A 12579-nucleotide genomic window follows, 5' to 3' on the forward strand; every position below is an offset into this window, starting at 1 on the left:
TAATTGTAAAAAAATGTAAAATGTAACTGTTGAGTCAATCTCTATTAGTACTTGAAAGTATAAATAAAATTCAAATAAGGTTCAAAGGACCTCATAAAACATATGATAGAATAGTCTGAAATAGAATTTTTAAATTGTTTGATTTAGTTCATAGCATTTTTTTATACCAAAAAAACCCCCTTGAAATGATACACATTTTCTGGATTATATATGAAATTTCACTTCCAGGTGTCTTTTCTGTCACATATTTAATCTTTCTTCATTGTCAAAATCTTAATTTTCATTCCTGATTGGATTTTTTTCCTTGATAATTTTTTTTGTTATTCCACTGAAATATTTCACATGGAAGGAATTATGACTTTGGTATGGAAGAAAATGATCACTTAGCATATGTGAATAGTGGTACCAGCTCTCAAATTTCTTCACCTTTTCCATTGTGATCAAGAGCCTTGTTGTATGATTGGAAAGCTTCTGCTCGAAGTTGCTGATGAGTTTCATGCAAGGATGCAAGGGTACCATCTCTTCAGTATACTCTGGTGTATACACTGGTAACCAATAGACTAGTGTTCTACCTAATACAATGGTCTCACCTGCAAAGTTCAACAGGTTAAAAAATTTATCACTCAGGTGACAACTCAAGGAAATAGGAACATGGCTTCCTGGACATTTTTTATTCCCCTGGGTATTTCTTTCTGTGAACATGTTCTGGGAGATTGTCTGATACCATATGGAGGATCAGAGATAATGGCATCAAAATATATGCCCTTCTTCCAGGAAGGTTGAGATGCATCTGAAACCAGGGCATCAAGGTAATACTTCTCTAAATCAGACTGAGAAAGATTTGCTCTGATATTTTCATCTGGTCCTCTCCATTGCTGGTTTTTCCTACAAGCCTTTCCCAAGCCATGAACTGTATTATAGTCTATGTCTATCCCATTTACATATGCACCAAAATGAGCAGATGCTCTCAGAAGGCCATCTGTTCCAACAAATGGATCAAAGACAAGATCATTTTCTTTCACTTTTCTGTGGTTTTTCCATGATGAATGATATGCCAGTATCCATGCTTGTATTTCCAATAAAGTGTCTCTTTTTGACACTATGTGACTCAATTAGCTCTCTGTCCACCTGCAATCCATCTACCAAAATGTATATTATATAGATTCTCAGGGATACAATAAAGGTCCAAACCAAAATCCTCCAAAATAGAGAATATATGTTATTGTTTCTTTAAGTTCTCTTTTTCTTCCAAAGGTAGAAATTCAGGTGCATCCATTCATTAGACTTTTTCTTCTTGGGTCAATGTTTCATTAAATGTGAAATTTTTTTTTTAATAAGTAGAGTCTGAATGTAGAAATGGAACCATCTTCTCCACAGGGTAATATTTAAGAGAACTGTACAGCTCCTCAGGAGATCTTCCATGACCCCATAGTTCAAATATTGACTTGGCACAAACTGTCCATTTCATTAAGTTTCTTTTAATATGGAAGACTAAGAATCCAAAATGGAGACTTTCCATAAGTTTCGCGACTGTTGATGAACTGACCTCCAGAAAATGGAAGCAAAGATTTTATTTACAAAATGCAGAATTCCAGGTGCTCCTGAGCCATGAGCAGTAGATACCTGGTCAGAGTGCATCACAGTGCCATTGTGGCTGCCCTCCATGTGCCTGGGCAGCCTGCATGGGCCTGCTGGCTTCTCCCTGCATAGAGCCATCTCACATTTTATCTTTTAATTAAACAACAATAACAACAACAACAAAAACTGCCTTCCAAATCCACCTCTTTAGAAATGACTCTCTCCACCAATCTCTACTCCTGAGCTACTTGGGCCTTTCATTCCTGAAAAAAAACCTTGATCTTCTCTTATCACTATTCCTTTATTCCAGAAAGTTCTATTCTAAATATCTTTGCCCCACATCACCTAAATAACTAAAATTTGATATCACATCACAGCCTTGTTTTCTATTCTTTTATTTACTTCCACTGTCTTCCAGTTTCCAAAGACAACAGCAGCTGATCTCCATCCTGTTACCCACCCCAGAGTGAAGATGAGCTGCAAAGCTTCAATGCCTTATAAAAGAAAGAGCAGGAGACCAATGGAATTTCCTTTCTCACTTACTTTTTACTCTTTCTCCTCTTTCATTCCACAAGATAGAATCCTTAAGACTCATAGATTTTCTAAAGCAAAAAAAAAAAAAAAAGTTTAATGTTTTGTTTTTACAAAGAACTGAGAACCTTCTCCTCCTGGTTTTGCTAAACCCCAGGTAACTGTTCAAATTAAAGTTAAAAATAAAAATTATGTGAGGCAATCCCTTAACTCTGGAAGTACTAAAAAGTCACCAAAAAGTTGAAAGTTAGATTTTTTTTCTAATGCAGAGAATTACCTCTTTGATATCTTGCTTATATATTATCACCTGGAATCAGGCTGATCTAATATACTTTGTGAAAACTTGCTCTAGCCATCATTCATCCATGACCTAGAGGATAGAAACTTGATTTGGGATTAAAAATGCCTAGGATTATAGCTGCTTATCACTTCCCAGCTGGTTTTGACCATCAGGTATATGTTTCAGTATTGAACTAAACAAGACCAGTCATGAATATTTTAGATACATCCAAACATACAGATCAAGATAACTTTCCTCTACCCTAAAGATAAAAGATCTAACTATCACAGTAGGAGGCTTGTGAGTTCCTATGAAAGTAAGCAGTCTCCATGGACACTGAGTGAATTTTATTCTTTCTACATTCAACATTCAAAAGAAGACTTGTCACAGCCTGAAGAAGGTGGAAAATCCCTAAGTTCAGACTGAAAGTACATGAAGGAGGGAGAAAGGAAAAGGAAAAACAAGTAATAAAGAAAAACAATATAGCAGCTCCCCATATGACAATGCAAATATGAAGACAAATATGTAGAATCATGTGCATTTACTCTTTCCATGTGCGTTTACTAATTTGAGCTTAGTAGCTTCATTTTGAGTGCTAAGATAAGTAAACAATATTTTCCTTTCATTTTGGTATCTGGAAATGGGCCTACTTGGCACTAAGTTCCATACAGTAGAGACAGGACCAAACAGGCTTTACAAAAAAAATTGGTTGATTTTGGCAGAGCACTGGGTATACAACACCTGTTGTTCACCAGTCTGAGTGTAATGATTAACATCTGGCTGTTGCTTGCTTCTTTCATTTACCACTTGGACTTTTAGCCTTTGATCACCTTTCCACTGCTCTTTACTTTCACAAATTATTCATATATACTACATTTGAATTTTCCTTTCATCTTGCTCACCCATTGTTCCTTTTATCCACAAGCTAATATTTAGTGAATTATCCAGCCACTTAGGGAAACTCCCCTAAAGTATGGTTATCTCAATACAGTTTTTCTTTACTAAACTCCATATATATATAATTAAAACTTGCTATAAAACACCTGGTCCTACTTTTTTTTATTATTATTATCTACAATGCTCCTGCAAAAACCCCATTACTACTATATAAAGAATTTTGAGAATAAAAGAAAATAATTTGGGGGATGGGGTACAGGGTACTAAACTCAGGGGCACTTGGCCACTGAGCCACATCCCCAGTCCTATTTTGTATTTTATTTGCAGACAGGGTCTCATTGAGTTGCTTAGCAACTTGCTTTAGCTGAGGCTGGCTTTAAACTCTTGATCTTCCTGCCTCATCCTCCTGAGCTGCTGGGATCACAGGTGTGCACCACTGTGCCTGGCAAGAGAAATTAATTTTTAAAATAATCTTAAAAATATGAAATGTGATTAGTTTCCATACAGAACAATAGATGTAGAGTTGCTGAAATAATTTGAAATACCAATGCTGTTTTCTTTAATGCAGACAATGCTATTTGTCTTATAAAAGTTAATTTTAGGAAGAGACTCTGAAAAGTTGAAGTGTAGGTTCAAATAGACAATTTTAAAAAAAATTCATAATTTCTAAGTATGAAACTGTATACTAGTTATTGTGTTAGATATTGTAGTATTATGACAGTAATATTTTATAACTCTATCAGGTAGATTTTACCATTCTCTTTGCTTTAAGTAACAGAAAACTGAAATTCAGAGGAGTCAATAGTAAAGCCACTGACAGCTGGAGAGACACATTGGAATCTAGGTATCAAAGACCACATACACCATATATTTTCTTCACATCTTACTGTATGCCTCAGCTAAACATAACCTGAGTTCGACTCTTTATTTCTTCCTCTTAAAATTATTTTTGTACCTATAGTACTAAATAATTAAAATTCATTACATTTTCTCTCAACTTTTTTTTCTTTAATTAAATGAATGTACATACAATGTTCCAATACTTGGGTAAAGGGAGAAAAATATCTTCCTTATCCATCCTAGATTCATAGCTGAGTCCCCTATAACAAAAAACAGATTAACAAAAGAAAGGGTAAAAATTGATTTAAGTTTTCTATGACACAGAAAATACCACAAGGAAATGACAATCCCAAAGATACAGTAAAACTTGAAACATGAGGTGACTTTTTGTTGTTGTGTGTTTGTTGTTTGGCACTGGGGATTGATCTTGGGAGCACTTTACCACTAAGTTACACCCCAGCCTCTGTCCTTTTCTTTTTCTTGAGACAGGGTCTTGTTGAATTGCCCACACTGTCCTCAAACTGACCATCCTCCTGCCCCAGCCTCTCAAGTCATTGGAATTATAGGAGTGCTGCATCGAGTCCAACAAACTTGACGCTTTTAAAACAGTGTGAGAAAGAATTGAGAATCATGGGAAGATATGAGAGGGTCAATTAGCATGATCTAGTGGTTTTAAACTGAATAAAATTAAGATTCTTCTTCACCTCCCTGTGTCAGATACAAGGAGGTTGTTTCCCTTTGGGTTTAGTGGGAGCATCTCACAGGAAGGTTCTTATGACCTTCTTTGATTGCCTTCTGAAAAAAGGGTAGGGAGAGGTAAGAGTCACCTTCAACTTAAAATACTCAGTATCCCACAGTGTCACATTTTGGGATAAAATATCCTGAGCCCTGTCACCTTTATAGTGCTATGAAACTGTAATAGCAAAAACCGCTATCTTACCCCTTCTCACTCAAGTCCCAATTTAGTCATTTCTTTTTGTATTTAAGTCCATATTTCTAAAAATGTTTATGTTTTTGATCTTTCCAAATTTGGATATGACTTATTTATGATTATGAAAATAAGAATTTAGTTCAGACTCACTAATCTCCAGATATACCATTTACCTAATCTCCATCCATTTTTAATTTTAATTTGATTTAATTTATTTATTTATTTATTTAGAGAGAGAGAGAGAGAGAGAGAGAGAGAGAGTGTGTGTGTGTGTGTGTGTGTGTGTGTGTGTGTGTGTTAGTGGGGATTTAACCCAAGGGTGTTCTATCAATAAGCTAAATCCTCAAGCCTTTTAAAATTCTATTTTGAGACATGGTCTCACTAAATTGCCCGGGCTGGTGGCCTGGAACTTAAATTCTTCCTCCTTTAGTCTTCAAAGTTGCTGGAATTATAGGCATGGGCCACTGTGCCCCAGGCTCATTTCCATTTTTAGAAGAGACTTTTAAATTAATGTTCAAGCACTTGCTTAGTACAAGTAAGTTTTGGCCGTAAGCCCTGAAAACAAAAATAAAATAAATTGATTTTTGAGGCTTATCTTTTATGACAATAACAATATTATTCAGAGCTGAGTCAGATTGTACACTAAAGAAACATTTTTTTGCATTATTTTTTACATAGTTTTCCTGTAGGTGCTAATAATAATAATCATTTTTTAAGATTTTTAGATTCTTTTTCTATAAAAAATATTTTATTATGTGATAAGTTGCATGTTGTTGGTTACTCTCTGAGATCATATAGTCTAGAACTTTCTTAGAAATGAACAATCAGCAAATTATCTGAAAAGTTTGTTTTTCATGTTTACGGAGTCACTTAAGATCTATTATGGGCCCTCATTTCTTTCTGTATCTATATATTTTATATATTGTATATAAAAAATAAAAATATATAAATATTATTTATATTCTATAGATATTATATACATAATTTTATTCAGTGGAGTTTGGGGGAGAGGCTTATGTAAATGTGTTTTAATCAACTGTGTGTAATCACAAATCTACTGTACACATGTTATTGGCACCAAAACAGGCATGAAGACCAATAGAATAGAATAGAAGATACAGGAAAAAACCCACGTAAGTAGTTATCTCATATTAGGCAAAGGTGCCAAAAACATGCATTGGAGAAAAGATAGCCCCTTCAACCAATGGTGCTGGAAAAATTGGAAATTCATATATACTTAAAATTTAAACTCTCCCACCCCACACAAAACTCAACTCCAAGTATCTAAGACCTAGAAAATAGAATAGAAAAACGTGGCACCTGATAGAAGAAAATGTAGGCCCAACACTCCAACATATAGGTTCAGGAACTGTTCGCCTTCCTTAAAAAGACTCCAAAAGCATAAGAAGTAAAATAAACAAATAAACAGGATGGCCTCAAGTTAAAAAGCTTCTTCACAGCAAAGGAAACCATCAAAAGAGCACGAAGCAAAAGCCTACAGATTGGGAGAAAATCTTTGCCCTTCGACAGATTAATGGATAAAGAAAATGTGTTATACAGACACAAGGAAGTATTACTCAGCCATAAAGAAGAATCATTTTAGGTCACTTGCAGTAAAAGGGCAGATCTAGAGAGTGTCATCCTAAGTGAAACAAGCAAATCCCAAAAAACCAAAGGCCAAGTGTTTTCTCTGATATGTGGAAGCAAACCCACAATATGGGAGGAGGAAATGAATAGAAGTTCAGTGGAGAAGACAAAAGGGAATGAAGGGAGGAAGAGGTGATAGGAAAAGGAAAGCCCATTGAATGAATCGGACATAACTTTCCTGCGTACATCTATGAATACATCACAGTGAACCTCACCGTCATGTGCACCCACAAGGAATTAGTTTTAAAAGTAACTATGGGCAAATGGTGGGAAGCTCAACAGAGGGAAAGGAGCAGGGGTAAGGAGAGGGAAGGGGAGGAGAGATACTGTGGTGTGAATTAGAATAAGATATATTCTCTGCTTGTATAATTATGTCAAAATGGATTATACTGTCATGTGTAACTAAAAAGAACAAACAAAAAAGGCTATCTTTTTTTTTTCCCAACATGTTTCTGGCATCTTTTTGAATATCAGATGACTGTATTTACGTGGATATCTTTCTGTGTTTTTTTTTTTTTATTCCACTGCATTGGTCTTCAGGTCTGTTTTGATGACGATATCATGCTGTTTTTGTTACTATCGCTCTCTAGTAAAATTTAAGGTCTGATATTGGTATGTATGCATCCAGCATCACTCTTCTTGCTCAGAATTGCTTTGGGTATTTTCTTATTTCTCCAGATGAATTTTAGAACTGATTTTTCTAGATCTGTGCAGAAAGTCACTGGTAGGTACTTTGATGGGGATTGCATTGAATCTATATAATACTTTTAGTAGTACAGGCATTTTGCTAATATTAATTCAACCTATCCAAGAACATAGGAGGTCTTTCTGTATGCTCAGGTCTTCTTCAATTTCTTTCTTGCATGTTCTATAGTTTTCATTTTAAAGGTCTTATATCTTCTTGGATAGATTTATTACTAAGTTTATTTTATTTTATTTTTTAGGTTATTGTGAAAGGAAGAGTTCGCCTAATTAATTTTCAGCAAATTCATTATTGAAGTATAGGAAAAGTAATTGATTTATGTATGTTTGTTTTAGTCAGATGTTTTTGCTGCTGTAACTAAAAGACCTACAAGAACAAGTGTTTTTGGAAAGCTCACTGTTTCAGAGGTCTCAGTCCATAGATGACCAACTCCATTCCTCAGGGCTCAAGGTAAGGCAGAATATCATGGCAGAAGAATGTGGTGTACGGAAGCAGCTCAAGACATCACACCAGGAACCCGAGAGAGAGAGAGACAGCATTCACCAGATACAAAATATACAACCTAAAGACATGCACCCAATGACCCACCCACTCCAGCCACACCCTATCTGCCTTCAGTTACCACTCAATTAATCCCTATTAGGGGATCAATTTACCGATTGGGTTAAGGCAGTCATAACCCATTTCACCTCAAAGCCTTCTTGAATTGTCTCATACATGAGCTTTTTCATTTCTTCTGCATGAAATATTTTATTGAGTATGTTTTGTAGTACAGGCTTGGTGCATATAATTCTTTTAGCTTCTGCTTATCATGGAAGGTTTTTATTTCATTTTCAATTCTGAAGAAACATTTTTTCTGGATGTAGTAATTTTGGTTGGTACCCATTTTCTTTCAGGGCATGGTATGTATTATTCCATGCTCTCCTGGCTTTTAGGGATTGGGTTGAGAAATAAGTTGAAATTTGAATTGGTTTACTGGTAAATGTGTCTTGCTGTTTTTCTCTTTTAAAATTCTATCCTCATTCTGTATATTAAGCATTTTCATGATAATGTGTCATTTTAATCATTCTTATTTGGAGTCTTATATGCCTCTTTTAAAATTTTTTGTTATTTTTAGTTATATATGACAGTGGAATATATTTTGACATACTATACATATGTGGAGCACAATTTGCATTCTTTCAGTTGTATGTGATAGGGAGTTACACTGGTCATGTATTCATGTATAACATAGGAAAATAATGTCTGATTCATTCTACTGTATTTCCTATTCAGTCCCCCCTTCCCTGGGGGATTATCTAATCCAAAGTACTTCTATTCTTCCCTCCCCCTCCCATTTTGTGTTAGCATCAGAGAGAACATTGAGACTATGGTTTTTTGGGTAGATTATTTTACTTAGCATGATAGTCTTCATTTCCTCCATTTACTGGCAAATGCCATAATTCATTCTTCTTTATGGCTGAGTAATATAACATTGTGTGTGTGTGTGTGTGTGTGTGTGTGTGTGACATTTTATTTATCCATTCATCTGTTGAAGGGCACCTAGGTGGGTTCAATAGCTTAGCTAATATAAATTGAGCTGCTTTGATGATATAAGCCACATTGATGTGGCTGTAGTATCCTGATTTTAAGTCCTTTGGGTATAAACTAAGGAGTGGGAAAACTGGGTCAAATGGTGATTCCATCCAAGTCTCTAAAGAATCTCCATACCACTTTCCATAGTGTTTGCATCAGTTTGAAGTCCCACCAGCAATGTATGAGTGTACATTTTTTCCCACATCCTCACCATTTATTGTTACTTATATTCTTGATAGTTGCCATTCTGACTGGTGTGAGATGGAATCTCAGTATAATTTTATTTTGCATTTCTCTAATTGCTAGAGATGATGAACATTTTTTTCTGTCCTTTTAATGAATGAGCTCAATGCAATGAACTTTTCTCTTAGAACTGCCTTCATAGTGTCCCAGAAACTTTTATCATTGATTTCTACTTTCATTCCATTATGATCAGATAGAATTCAAGGCATTATCTCTCCCCCACCCACACACATTTTTTTTTTTTTTTTGCTAGTTGTTGCTTTGTGGTCTAAGATTTGGTCTATTTTTTTCTTTTGTTTTTTATTCTCTTTTATTAATTTTTATATATGTTGGCAGAATGCATTACAATTCATATTATACATATAGAGCACAATTTTTCATATCTCTGTTTTTCATATCACACCAATTTGTGTCTTTATACATGTACTTTGAATAATGATGTCCATCACATTCCACCATCATTTCTAACCCTGTGCCCCCTCCTTTACCCTTCCACCCCTCTGCCCTATCTAGAATTCATCTATTCCTCCCATGCTCCCCCTCCCCACCATGAGTCAGCATCCTTATATCGAGAAAACATTTGGCATTTTTTGGGGGGGGATTGGCTAACTTCACTTAGCATTATCTTTTTTTTCTTCTTCTTCTCTTATTATTATTTTTGCATTACAATTCTTAATACACCTTTATACCACAATTTATCATATCCCTTTATACAAGATATGTTGACACCAAATTCACATCTTCATACATGTATTTTGTATAACAATGAGGGTCTCCTTCCACCATCCATGCAATTCCCTTTCTCCCTTCCTTTCCCTCCCACCCCTCTTCCCTAACTAGAGGTAATCTTCTTCCCATGCTCTTCCTCCCTACCCCATTTTGAGTCACCCTCATCTTATATCAGAGAAGACAGTCAGCATTTGTTTTTTGAGGATTGGCTAACTTCACTTAGCATAATCTGCTCTAATGCCATCCATTTCCCTGCAAATGCCGTGATCTTATTTTTTTAGTGCTGAGTAATATTCCATTATGCATAAAAGCCACATTTTTTTTTATTCATTCATCCATTGAAAGACATCTAGGTTGGCTCCACAGTTTAGCTATTGTGAATTGTGCTGCTATAAACATTGATGTGGCTGTGTCCCTGTAGTATGCTATTTTTAGGTCCTTTAGGTATAGTCCGAGAAGAGGAATAGCTGGGTCAAATGGTGGTCCCATTCGCAGCTTTCCAAGGAATCTCCACACTGCTTTCCAAACTGGCTGCACAAATTTGCAGTCCCTACCAGCAGTGTATGAGTGTACCTTTTTTCCCACATCCTCTCCAGCACTTGTTGTTGTTTGTCTTCATAATGGCTGCCATTCTGACTGGAGTGAGATGGTATCTTTTTAATTTGCATAGTTTTAATTTGCATTTCTCTGATTGCTAGAGATGATGAGCATTTTTTAATATATTTGTTGATTGATTGTATATCCTCTTCTGAGAAGTGTCTGTTCAGATCCTTGACCCATTTATTGATTGGATTATTTTTTTTTTTTGGTGCTTATTTTGTTGAGCTTTTTATATACCCTAGAGATTAGAGCTCTATCTGATGTGTGAGGGGTAAAAATTTGTAGGCTCCCTATTCACCTCACATATTATTTCTCTTGCTGAGAAAAAACTTTTTAGTTTGAATCCATCCCATTTGTTGATTCTTGGTTTTAATTCTTGTGCTATAGTCATCTTATTAAGGAAGTTGGGGCCTAATCTCACGTGATGAAGATTAGGGCCTACTTTTTCTTCTATTAGACACAGAATATCTGGTTTATTTCCTAGATCCTTGATCCACTTTGAGTTGAGTTTTGTGCATGGTGAGAGATAGGGGTTTAATTTCATTTTGTTGCATATGGATTTCCAGTTTTCCCAGCACATTTGTTGAAGATGCTATCTTTTCTCCAATGCATGCTTTTGGAACCTTTGTCTAATATAAGGTAGTTGTAATTTTTAGTCTCTGTGTCCTCTATTCTGTACCATTGGTCTACCAGCCTGTTTTGGTGCCAGTACCATGCTGTTTTTGTTACTATTGCTCTGTAGTATAGTTTAAGGTCTGGTATAGCCACACCACCTGTTTCATTCTTCCTGCTTAGAATTGCTTTAACTATCCTGGGTCTCTTACTTTTCCAGATGAATTTCATTATTGCTTTCTCTATTTCTATGAGGAATGCCATTGGGATTTTGATCGGAATTGCATTGAACCTGTATAGTGCTTTCGGCAATATGGCCATTTTAATAATATTAATTCTGCCTATCCATAAGCAAGGTAGATCTTTCCATCTTCTAAGGTCTTCTTCTATTTATCTCTTTAGGGTTATATAGTTTTCATTGTATAGATCTTTCACCTCTTTTGTTAGGTTGATTCCCAAGTTTTTTTTTTTTTAGGATATTGTGAATGGGATAGTTTTCCTCATTTCCTTTTCAGAGAATTTGTCACTGATATACAGGAACGCCTTTGATTTATGGGCGTTGATTTTCTATCCTGCCACTTTGCTGAATTCATTTACTAGTTCTAGAAGTTTCTTGGTAGAGTTTTTTGGGTTTTCTCGGTATAGAATCATATCATCAGCAAATAGTGCTAGTTTAAGTTCTTCTTTTCCTATAGTTATTCCTTTAATTTCTTTCATCTGTCTAATTGTTCTGCCCAGTGTTTCAAGAATTCTGTTAAATAGAAGTGGTGAGAGAGGGCATCCCTGTCTTGTTCCAGATTTTAGAGGGAATGCCTTCGATTTTTCTCCATTCAGAATGATGCTAGCCTAAGGCTTAGCATAGATAGCTTTTACAATGTTGAGGTAAGTACCTGTTATCCCTAGTTTTTCTAGTGTTTTGAACAAAAAGGGATGCTGTATTTTTTCAAATGTTTTTTCTGCGTCTATTGAGATGATTATATGTTTCTTATCTTTAAGTTTATTGATGTGATGAATAACATTTATTGATTTCCATATATTGAACCAACCTTGCATCCTAGGGATGAATCCCACTTGATCATGGTGCACGATCTTTTGGGTATGTTTTTGTATCCTATTTGCCAGAATTTTATTGAGGATTTTTGCATCTATATTCATTAGAGATATTGGTCTGAAGTTTTTTTTCATTGGTTGTTCAAAACATTATAAAGCTATTGACATATCATATTTCATACATTAGATTCAAGTTGGTTATGAACTCCCAATTTTACCCCAAATACAGATTGCAGAATCACATCGGTTACACATCCACATTTTTACATAATGCCCTATTAGTAACTGTTGTATTCTGCTACCTTTCGGTCTGAAGTTTTCTTTCTTTGAGGTGTCTTTGTCTAGTTTTGGAATCAGGAAGAT

At 35.3% G+C, this 12579-nt stretch overlaps 1 pseudogene; it reads right to left on the reverse strand.

The window, feature by feature from the left end:
- Positions 1-303: 303 nt before the first annotated feature.
- LOC124083709 (tRNA (guanine(10)-N2)-methyltransferase homolog) lies at positions 304-1649 on the reverse strand (annotated as a pseudogene).
- Positions 1650-12579: the final 10930 nt, after the last annotated feature.

This window comes from Marmota monax, unplaced genomic scaffold (genome assembly GCF_021218885.2).
Source record: "Marmota monax isolate L192 unplaced genomic scaffold, Marmota_monax_Labrador192_F-V1.1 WCK01_AAM20220418_F8-fsc00016, whole genome shotgun sequence".
Lineage (NCBI taxonomy): Eukaryota > Metazoa > Chordata > Mammalia > Rodentia > Sciuridae > Marmota > Marmota monax.